Source organism: Etheostoma spectabile, chromosome 7 (assembly GCF_008692095.1).
Source record: "Etheostoma spectabile isolate EspeVRDwgs_2016 chromosome 7, UIUC_Espe_1.0, whole genome shotgun sequence".
Lineage (NCBI taxonomy): Eukaryota > Metazoa > Chordata > Actinopteri > Perciformes > Percidae > Etheostoma > Etheostoma spectabile.
Genome location: NC_045739.1, coordinates 14,338,261 through 14,349,878, shown reverse-complemented (window position 1 = coordinate 14,349,878; position 11,618 = coordinate 14,338,261). Strand labels below are relative to the sequence as shown.

Genomic DNA, 11,618 nt, shown 5'->3' with positions numbered 1-11,618 from the left:
GTTAGCGATAATTAGCCTGTGCCTATGTTTTCTACTTACATAATATACGCTCTCCGTCTCTGCAAGATTGGGAATGACTGAGATTTCTCTTGCCACAGCTACCAGAAGACATTTGTCAGACAGGCTGCTCACGTCACATCTACGTCGCCAAGCTCAGTTGGAGGCTGCGCAGTAACGCTCAGCACTCACCGGAAATGTGCTTCTAATAGACTTAATCTAACGGTGTCACACTGTCCATTTCTTATACTGTCTATGGCATCAACACAGTGGCGACATCACATAGTTTGTGAACATGACCTGAGAGCACTTCAAGTTTATTTTTCAACAGTAAAATGTCTCACTCAGTACATCTTAGTCACAACAAATTTAAAGAACACTGATCATATGTGAATGGTTATGTTGTGTTTTTTGGAAGAAAAAAAAAAGCAATTAAACAGATGCATTAGCTAAAATATCGTTGAAAATGTCTTTAAACATTTAAATTTCAATATTGTTATCAACTTCAAAATCCAGCATTGGCAGTTTTTTCATTTGAGACATTGATTAGAGCTTGATTGAATCAAGCCAACTACCTGAACAGGTTGAAGGGCAGGGCCAGTAGTCAGACACCTGTGTCCTAGGGTTTAATCCCAGGAAACGGGGCTCCGGGGAAATCTGATCAAGATTATTTCCTGATTCCCGGTAAATGTTATGACGGGAAACGGGAAATAAAATGAAATAAAAAACACAAGGAGTGCTTGTCTATTGTTGTCATACGGTAACGTTGATGAAACCGCCTGAGCGCAGTCTATCGATGCTCTTTGCTTTTTAAAAGTACACTTCCAGAAGAAAAAGGAAGGACAGGGAGAGAACGCATGTAAACTAAAAGAAATACATAGTCTAAGTTGCCAATCCAATGCTTATATTGTGGCAGTGTTTAGTGTTTTTTTCCAATTCAGTTTTACATCGGCCTATGGCCCTGTCTTTTTGCAGTGCACAGTTGTACATTTCTGTGGATCGTTTTCTTTCATTTAACTGAACTTGTATGTGTTTAAAAGAGAACTATGCCTGCCCTGCCCTAATAAAGAAATATTCTGTTAACTTTGAGTGATTATTCCCATTTGCAGCCAAATTCAAATCTCAACAGAGACACAGAATGGAATTGGTTAATAGAATGGTTTAGGAATCATTCAGTGGTTTACTTCAGCACATTTCATTAGATTTTATAATGGAGTTCTATAAAATATTGATTTTTACAGACTGCCTAGATTTCAGAAGACAAGTCAAAGACAATCTACCTGGCATTTCATAATCAGCGCTGAAGCAGCTGTCACGCAGGCACGCAGCTCACTTGATCATGCAGCAGAATGGATCTTTGCAAACTGTGTTAATGGACATAAACTGTGTTCTTTTGCCCAAATAATAATACAAATAATATTAAAAATTTCAGTTTGGGATTTGGAAACGCATATTTGAATGAAATTGATACATTACTTGGGCTAAATAAATAAATAAAAACAGCTATTTCCCGGGATTCCCGGGAAGTGGGTAGTCTTTTCCCAGGATCTGATTCGTTTAATTTTTGGGGAAAATATTAAACCCTACGGTGTCCCATGAAAGCCTAGAATCAGACCCAACTCTTAATTTGGTAATGCCTGCGGACTCTTATGTTGCTGGCATCAGCACAAGGAGTTGGAGGCAGAATGCTACAAGTACAGCTAATTGAGTTAATTAACTCATGATAATGAGTAACTGGCCGTTTTGTGTGGTTAAGGAAGAAGTAGTTTTAGGCTTGATTGGATAGTGTGATCCAGGAAAGATTTGCCCCTTGCATTTTAAACTGATAGAGACGCAGAAAAATAGATAGGATAGAATATGAATGGACAGCTGCCAAGTGTAACATAGAGGGAGTGATAAATGAAGACTGAGTGTGTGTGTGGAGAGGGGGGGGTGTGAGAGTCATAGTGTATGTTTCCACTTTATATTAAAGTAAAACTGTGTTTAGAGAGCCCTACCAAGTAGAGTAATGATATCTTATTAACTAAAGAAGCATTATTTTATCGATCTGACACGTTTATTTACTTGTACTACTCTGTGAAAACGGTTGTATAATGTCTTCTCTGGATCTGCAGGAGCTCTGTCAAGTCTCAAAGAATAGGGGTCATTCATCACGGTTATCTTATCTAGACTCCAAATTTATAACAGAAAGCCTGTGAAACAAACTGGGCATGGCATTTAACTGAGATGCATTGTGGGAAATAGAGGGACCAGGATTGATGGAGATTGACTCACATTACTGCTTAATGTCATGATACCTCGACCTCTACAGCTTCTATATCGATCATTCTTCCTTTTTTTTTTTTTTTACCGTCTGTCAAGTCTCCTAACTTCATAGAAGTGCAATACTAAATCTCAAGTGCTGTTAATAAAAGTGTTAACAAATTGAGATATCTTTTTTTAAATGTAGGTATTTCAGCTGTTATTAATACAACTCTGAATGTAATGCACTGTTCCAGTACACAGTACAATCAATATCATTTAACATATTTGGTTTTAAAGCCAATCTTTCTGACATTGAACATTAATAACCACAAGACACTATAAACTCAGCAGGTCAATCTGGTGAAAATGTAAAGGAGACTGCAACCTTTGAACGGCCTGTGAGACACAGCCTGCCACTCACCATCAGTGGCTGTACAACAGTGGATCAGGAGAGGTTCTGTCCCTAGTGGCTGTAAATGGCTGCCAAGTATCTTTGCTGGGGGGATTTTTCCCTAACGGCTCCTTGGAGACCGCTGAGGGCCAGCTAGTGCAGACATCTCCAGGGACAGAGGAGGGATGCAGGAGAAAAAGAGGGAGCGAGCTTGGGACATCACTTTACTGGTTTTACACCCACGCAACAGTGGATCAGTCAGTCGAGATTGCACCTGACACTTGACGTGCAGCCAACAAAGCCGACAAGCATGGAGGGATGAGAGAGAGCAGAAGAAAGAGAAGGGCAAAGAGAGAGGGTGGATGTTAGAATGACAGACAACAAGCTGATGGAAAGAGGCAGGTGTAATGGGGTGTGAAGTGGAAGACCTCAGGAGACAACGAGAGAGACCATCTGCCTGTCAGCACAGCCTCGCCTTCTCCTCTCTCTCTCTCTCTCTCTCTTTTACTGTCTCATTCAGTCACGCACACACACACATCAGATCAAGAGAGATAAATCAACAAGGGAATCCCCATTTATCTCTTTAACTAGCTGACATTTGTTGGAAATGGAGCACTAAATTGCAACACCTGAACAGTAGTTAAGAGCATACTAAGCAAGATAAGTGGCAGGAGGAATTCTGTGTTGGAAACTAGGCAGCAGGGCCTGCTAGAATTTGGATATGACTAATCTTAAGTAAATTAGATAATTATGAATATGTTCAAATATACAGTATATTACAAGACTCATTATTATAAGGTAAAACTATTATTCACTTCATCCATTAAAAGGAATTATCAATGTGTTGTGGATATCTGGGAACGGCTTCCAGCATTACTTTATGGGAATAGCTGGTCAGTCTTTCCTCATCCACTCTTCATCACATGGAAGTTCGGAAGTGGTGTTGTTCTGTGTGCTCTTCAAATAGTCCTGATGGACATGTAGCAATATCTGTAAAGAGAAATACATCTGAAAGACATATCTGTTATCTGAGGCTAGAGTGTTTTGGATAGTGGTGCAGGGTCAAAAGAGTCCATTTCTCCAACTCTTTTTGTCTTGACAATGCAAACACTTATCATGTAGAGAATGTTAAATGTTATTATTTGGTACAAACAACTTTCCAACTTTATCAGTTAATTCTGTCCTTTCTTTCAAGTATGAATTGTTCTGTAAATATCAATAAGCTACAAGAAAATGAACAATCTAAACTAATACTACAGACCATCCTGTCAACCGGTATACATTTTAAAGTAATGTCACTATAAAGCCGCTGAAGCGGCTGCGGTTTCAATTCTGTCAGCTCTGCAGCGGGCGGGGCTGCTCAGTTCCCCCGGTGATGGACGCGCGCGTACACATCAGGAAAAAACGGAGATGAGACGTACAGGATGACCTAAATTGAGGACAGCTATGCTCGTTATTGTAAGTGAAATTATAAGTTAAAGTCTAATAAGTGCTTTATCAAACGGTATGAATGTGAGTCCCAGCCCAGGTCCGTATAGGACACTAACAATGTAACCATCAACAAGCCACTGACACATGTTCAAATTTGATTTATTTAATGAATTATTATTATTTGTCTTAAATCCACTAGACATTTTCATATTATGCCAACATTTGCAGCATCCTGAGCCTTTTTGGTAAGGGTATTAGGAAAACCTTAGGAAGGCCTAGAGTAATTTTATGCTCCCCAAAACAAGTTTCCTTCTTATTTTAAAGAACTATACAAAAACAATTGCCACTTTTTTTATGTTTAACGTATTCTGACTTTTTCAAAAGACAGAGTTTTAAGAGTTCCTCTCTTTTTCTTTAAAAAGATAAAAATTTTGGTAGTTTGATAAATGCAAGTTATTTCAATTGATGATCTGTAATATTTCAATCTTTGTGTGCTAAAAAGGCACATGAGTTCCTGTAGATGGCAATAAACATTCTCCTTTTTTTGCCAAATAAATGGAAAGCATGTTGAAATCATCAATGTCTTCCCTCTTGCTGTATCAAAATCTCATCTCTTACATTTACCTTTCCTCAGAGATGGTCCCAATAATGTGCTTAAAGTTGAGTCAAATTCAGTTTGTGCATATCTACTATTTTTAATACTGTATCATTGTGGATAATTAAGCTATATATCATATGCAGAAGTATATTTCTGACAAGAACAGTACAGAACCAAAAACCGTGACCCTAAAACCATAATATGAACCGAACCGTTGGTTTTGTGAACCGTGCCACCCCTAACAAATACAGGCTTACTTAGCGGTCTACTGGAGAAACTACTGACTGCATGGCTTACTATATGTCAAGGAGTGTGATCAAAATAACAATTATTATCAGACCTAATATAACAATATACATTTGACTGAAGCATCATCAATACCAGCCTAACAACACATAAACAAACATAGACAGTCGTACTGGTGATACTACTTATAGTGTTGCTGTAAGAACAGTTGTTGTTTATTGCTGAGCCAGACACCCACATAACAGAGGGGGGAGACATTAGGGCAATAGTTCCCTCATTTGCCCTGTTCAACCATCCATCCATGGCTTCTTCTAAGGGGTCTGTTTTTGTTGCCTAATTACCTCTCTCTACCTTCTGTTCGGTCTCTTCATCTGTCTATCTGCTGACTCTCTCTCTCTCTCTCTCTCTCTCTCTCTCCTTGGCCGTGATAAAAAACAGTAACACGGGAGGGGAACCAAACTGCTTCTTAATTTTCCCTGACAGCCTCTTTTAAACACAAGGCCCAAATCCACACTCTAATTGAAAGCACATTCCTATTCCAAACAAATTAAGCACAATTAAGGTCCCTGAGTTATGAGTATCTATCACTGTGCGATGTTTTTGTAAAAATCACTGCGCTCTAGATCAAAGTCTCTCGACCCCTCAGCTTAATTGCCTCATTAAGAGCTCCCTTCTTTGTGCTACGGGCTTCATAAATACAGGGTTTGCTCGTTTCATTTGGGAATTACACTAAAAGACGCCCCTTAAACTAATCACTTCCACGTTTTCAATAAAAGTTCATCTGTTTTTAGGTTTTCACAGAATGAGATTTTCTTCCATTTATAGAGCATAATGTGCAAGGCCCTTTTAGCTCAGAGTGTGATATATCATTTCATTGTGTCTGTGACAAGGCACAGACCTGTAACCATGTTTAGCTACTTTATAACACGTGTTAAAAAGGCTTCCATAACATTGCAAAAATATGTATAAACTAAAAAAGAAACTGCAAGAGCTCATAACCCTGGATGCATTAGCTTTAGGGTCTTAGGTGTGGCATTTGACACATCATAGCAGGTGACAGGAAGAAGGTGTCACCACCAGGAACTAGCAAATCACATGACAGGAAGATGATTGTGTGCAGCTGAAACGACCCCGCTCCCATAACCTCCCTCCTTCGCCTCATCATCACAAATGCCATCCGAGCATGGCTGGCTTTTAATTTAATCTTATAAATGAGGTGCGCACTCCTAGACAACATGCTGTTCCAATTTGAAATGGCTGCTTTATTGGGGGACAGCGACACAGGGGAGAGAGAGGGGGAAAGCGGGAGCGGGAGAGGGAGAGAGAGAGAGAGAGAGAGAGAGGAGGGGGAGGTTGGAGAAAAAAAGAAGGCCAGGGGAAAGACGGTGGTATGGAACATTTGTTAGTAATCCAATTCCACATACCATATGGCTTCATTACCATTATGCGGGAGAGAAGACTTCAGTCAGTCTGAAAATAAAGACCTACTTAGCCCCATCCAAACTGACCCCAAATGAGACATGTTTGTCTCCGTGTGACAGTGTTAGTGTTATTGCCCTGCTCTTGCATTCTTTGTGGTCGGTTTAGATTGAGCCTGCAGCTGTGCATGGTTTCAATGCGTGTGTATGAGTGCACGCACGTGGCCGCCTGTGCCTGGGTGTGTGTAAGATAGGGATCGGGCGGTTTCCCAGTGACTGATTATTACGGAAGACAGTCCTTAGTCATTACTGGAGAGAGAGAGAGAGAGAGAGAGAGAGAGAGAGAGAGAGAGAGAGAGAGAGAGAGAGAGAGAGAAGGCCCATAAGCCAGCTCCATTCAGATGTGAAGATGACTGATAATGTAGGAGCAGCAGGACCCCTCGCTGGGTTCATTGGCCCCTAAGTGCTCCTTTGCTGAATGTGTCCCTTATCTTGCCCTGACAGCAGTAATAGAATATGCATAGCTCTATTAGCATACAAGGTAATGGCACCCTTGAGGGAGGGCACTGACATAAAACTTTAAGTAGAAATCAAAACATTGGTGAAGGCAGAAGCAGAATAAAAAGGGGTTATTGTCACCCAGTGCAAACACGGCCCGAGGCCTTAACTGTGGCTGCGTGCAAGGTATGCTCCCTTTACGCTTCTATGCACATGTTTGCGCGCACGTGCACACACACACACACACACACAAAATGTAATAAGCTTGATATACCTATACATACAAATGTGTCATTTTATCATACACAAAGAAAGCATTTCATATTATGTATATATTGTGCACGTAGGCATGCATAACACACTCTGAATACTCCTTCTCAGGGCATCTAAGTAAACCACGAGAGATGGTAAACTACCATCTCACCTCAAAGTCGTCAAATATAAGGAGAAGAGTGTATTGAAGGGAAGGGAAAAAACATTTGCCATTTTCATGAACATTTAAACAAAGTAAAACAGACCTGAGAAAGCTCAAAATCTCTGCTGAAGTGCCAAAAAATGCTCTGATGAAAAGGCATTCAGAAGAAATAAAACAGCCCACAAAGAAGTCTGTAGAGACATTTGGCTGACACAGGAGGCTGACAAGAAGTCAGGTGGGGAGGTGATGGGTAAGGTAAGGTGATGAGGGGGTGTGCACACAAATTATCTAACTGCAGTTTCAATCAAACCCCTGGCCACAGCTATGATATTTGAATCAAAGCAGGTCGGACAAACAACACAAGGCCATCTGCAGAACGAACATCCAGCATAAGAAAGCAATTTACTGATCCTCACACGTCACCCAAAAAATTACACAGTGAGAGGCCGGGTCCAGTGAGAAGTCTAATTTAGTCTGATGGGACAGACCAGGAGAGTGTTAGCTTTTCCACATATTAACTTTTATTAAAGATATTAACCTTGAGGAAGAGGCCAGGGAGGCTGTGTCAATGGAGGTTAAGAATTAACGCCACCAGCGTAAGCAGTTAAGTAAACTGCTCACGTACAGCAAAACCTCTTCCTTTTCTCTTCTCTTTGTTCAGCTTTGGGAAGTGTGCAAAACAAAATCAACACTAATAAGGCAATAATATCAGTAATTGCATCCTCAATTGTAATTATGGTGATTATGCAGTCCTCTTTGATATGCAGTTCTGCTCCACTGTCGATATGAGCCATATGTGAACATGGGACAATTATGCTAATCATTCCACATCCGTGCATGTAATTCTAAAGTGAAATAAAGTTCACCACCTTGAGTAGGAAAGCCCAGTGAAGAATGCCCGCCTATGTTGAAACTTGGACCATTTAGAAATAAAATAAGGGTATGGTCAGTCATCAGTGTAGGTCTTTGAAGGAGGAAATTCAAGTGACTGACCAGTTATTGACTGTTTAATGTTAATTACCATGAAGACGTAGGCTAGATATAAACTATAGAGCAATGTTGACGCATTGTAAATTCCTTAATATCATAAGACTGGCACATAATTAGACTTGGCCACACTTTTATGGGCCATTTTAGCCCTTGCTAATGGCTTTGTGCTCGGACTCAAACAGACCAATAAAGCATGGTCTAGCGTTGTAGACTGGGCATTATTAAAAAGAGGCAGACACTATTAAGAGCCATCAAATCCATCTCAAACTGGGCAGCATGACTTCTTTGCTGAGAGGCCGGTAAAACAAAAAGACAGCCTTTTCTAATCTGTGGTTTATTTAATATGTTTATTGCATGGGTGGCCAGTTTAATGAGCAGTCTCTGGGCTACATCTCTTCAGCAATATAATAGAGATCCGTTCCAGCAAGAATCCACTAGGTAAATAGAGCACAACAACTGCGTAATGTCAAAAATATTTGGTCTCCATAGTAACTTCACAGCATTCATATCTGTGGTGAAATGTTTACTGAAATTGGCTTTTTCATTGTTAAGGATTTCAACATTCACTTCAGGCTGTGGGGTCCCACTGGTAGGTTGCTCCTGCTGGTTGGTTGGGTTAGTTAAAGATGGATACAAGTAGAGCAAATACTGTTCTGACTTTCGCTTTGGTCTATACAGATGGTTTGGCATGGTGACAAGACAAACTGGCCCTGGCATAAAACCCTAACCTCTATTTCATGGTGGCTTAGCACTTTCTCTCTCACAAGATTGCACTTGCAGTGTTACGAGCGTCCAGCCCTTCAGACTGATTTACCAATCCAATGACCAATCCATTTTGCAAGGTATTATTGTGGAGAGCGTATGAAAGGGGAGCAAATAAGAACAGATCATAGAAGCAACAGTCCAAGTTAATCCACAACTTTCTCCATTTGATGCAACTGCCAATTTATTTTAAAGGTGTGGTGTTAATGTCAAGAATGATCTGTTGATTAGATCCACAACTGCTAGACGAGTGTGAACTTGACTCAGAGAGCGTGAGCTGTGTAATGTGATATACGTTGTGTGAATAATTGTTTGAGTATGAGCTTCTCTCTCCATGGCCTTTCCTCTAGGCCCAGGCTAAAAGCCACTAACACATACTGTAATGTACATATAGACATGCAGACAACACACATCTTTTTAAGAAATGGGACCAGAGCCTAGGATTTCCTGGATTTGGCTGCAGGCTTCTTTTTTCACCACATACACACATGCATGAGCAGCCTTACAAACCACATGTGCACACACGCGCACATAGACAGATTCAATCAGCAGAGGGACAGGCCGAGGAATGAGGTGACTCATACCAGTCTATTAACTTCAGTGGGAGAAATGTGATGGTGCCTCAGTTTCATACTAACCACAAACTAACAGTGGAGGGTGGAGGGTAAAAATGAGACTAATAAGCATCGCTAGTATTTTAAACACCATACTTGATAGCACGGGAGTGACCACATCTCACTATAAGTGCCTACTGGTAAGCCAATGAAGACTAATTTTTATGAGAAAAAACAAAGGTTACCTAACAATAACCTCAGGAGGACAGAGGAGAATTTCCTCAAAAAGTTGAGCAAGATTACTTTATATTGACATGTGACGCAATGAAGGATTAGGCCTGGTTGCCATTTTGGCTACAGTTGAATGACATCATTACCGTCAATGTCATTGTGTCGTCACAATATATTTTTTAGCCCGATTACTTCTTCCCAGTTTAAATGTTTCTCTTTTCTAGAGGCAGCATTTGCATATTTAGTCCCAGATAAGACAAATATTTCACCTACAGTAAAAAAAATTGTACAGAAAAAAACAAGATTGAGAAATAAAACACAAAACTGGAGAAACAAGACCACTGACCTTCAAATAAAAAAACCTCACTGTAATATACAGTATAATACTGTATCTTCCACAATTCTAAATGTATAAAACTCTCACATAACTACAGAAAACCTAATATTGTGTAGTGTCTGTTTACACTACTGTTTTGATGAGCAGGGATGAAAATTTGTATAATAACATTATCTCAGATGATGCATTTTACAGAAATTGTATCCGGTTGGAAACAGGATTGGGACTTTTGGGAAAGAATTATTCTGGATAAGTGAAATGTACACGTATTTCTTCTCTTTGTGCTGATCTCCATGAGACAACAAGAGATCAAAGTTTTGAGATCACAAGATCAAGTATTTGCACAATTCTATATTGGTTTGTTGGTTAAAAAAAAAAAAAGGTTTGTCATTTCTGTGATAAAACGTTCATCAGAAGAGTTACATTTGTTAGGATGTATTATTAATTAGGCAATATAGAAAGAAAATTCAAAAGAAAAAGATGAGGAGGCTAGCCACATTTTAATATGGCAATTTTAAGAACTGCCATGGTAGTCTATGCAACAGTTGCTACAGCTGGGAAAATATAAGCCTATACAACATACCATTATGAAACAAGCAAGGTATCAACCACTGATGCCCCTTTTACTTTGTCTGCACAATTAAATTCTCTCTACTTTTTTTCTGACTTATTCATCAAAAACACCAGGTGTCTAAAGGGGTTTCTACCCGAGCAGAGCCGTGGCTCACTTAACCATGAGATTGAGTAGACTATGCATACACACAGAAGGTACTATTTTGATTACTTATTACTTAACCTGTAATGTATTCTGCACCTTTATGTCTGCATGTCCTACTCCACCCCCCATTGCTCTCCTCCATCCCCCCCTAAATAAATGGAAAAATATTCACTGCCCTGGGCTACTGCTGAACTTCTCACTCTCTGCATCCAATTTGAAGCAGAGCTGCTGTGATGTCACCGGAGCGTCCAAACAGAGAGAAAGAGGAAAGGGGAGGATGCCGGGGAGGGAGGGAACAAGAGAGAAGAGCTGGCCACCTTCAGACCTCCAAGGTCACACTTCTTAACCCCACTGCTAAAAATCCAATAATACTTTATGAATGTTTTAGTTAGAAGTCGTTAATGCAGCCAAGCATCTGTTTCGAAAAGAATACAAATGAGGTGCTGTCTTGCTCTGCACTTTCCCAGCTTCTCTCACACACACACCCACACACACACACACCCACCCTCTGGGCACAACATCCTGATGTTCAGGGGAAAAGTGGCCCCTAGGACCTGGACTCCACAGTGCTAAGCCAAAACCATCTCTTTGGATTTGACTGGCCACATATTTAAAATCACTAGTCAGGTTAAACATCTGGCCCTTCAAATTCAAAGCTATGCAGAAACTCTGTTACAAACCAACTTGCTGGCTCACATTACCTCTGACTGAAGTTGCAGTTCAAGAACAACGGGTCTGCTGTGTATTGACTGTTTAACAGCAAAAGGTAAAATGACTTTGGTTCAGAC

The 11,618-nt window shown here is 40.2% G+C and overlaps 2 long non-coding RNA genes across 2 annotated transcripts in view; one reads left to right on the top strand and one right to left on the bottom strand.

The window, feature by feature from the left end:
- LOC116692415 (uncharacterized) overlaps positions 1 to 296 on the top strand; it is a 17,634-nt gene extending 17,338 nt beyond the window's left edge. The window contains exon 3 of the long non-coding RNA XR_004332695.1: positions 284 to 296. This is a non-coding gene — a long non-coding RNA (uncharacterized LOC116692415). The remainder of the gene's footprint in view (positions 1 to 283) is intronic.
- Positions 1 to 11,618, bottom strand: part of LOC116692417 (uncharacterized) — a 71,127-nt gene that overhangs the window by 35,776 nt on the left and 23,733 nt on the right. The gene's annotated exons all lie outside the window — the stretch shown is intronic.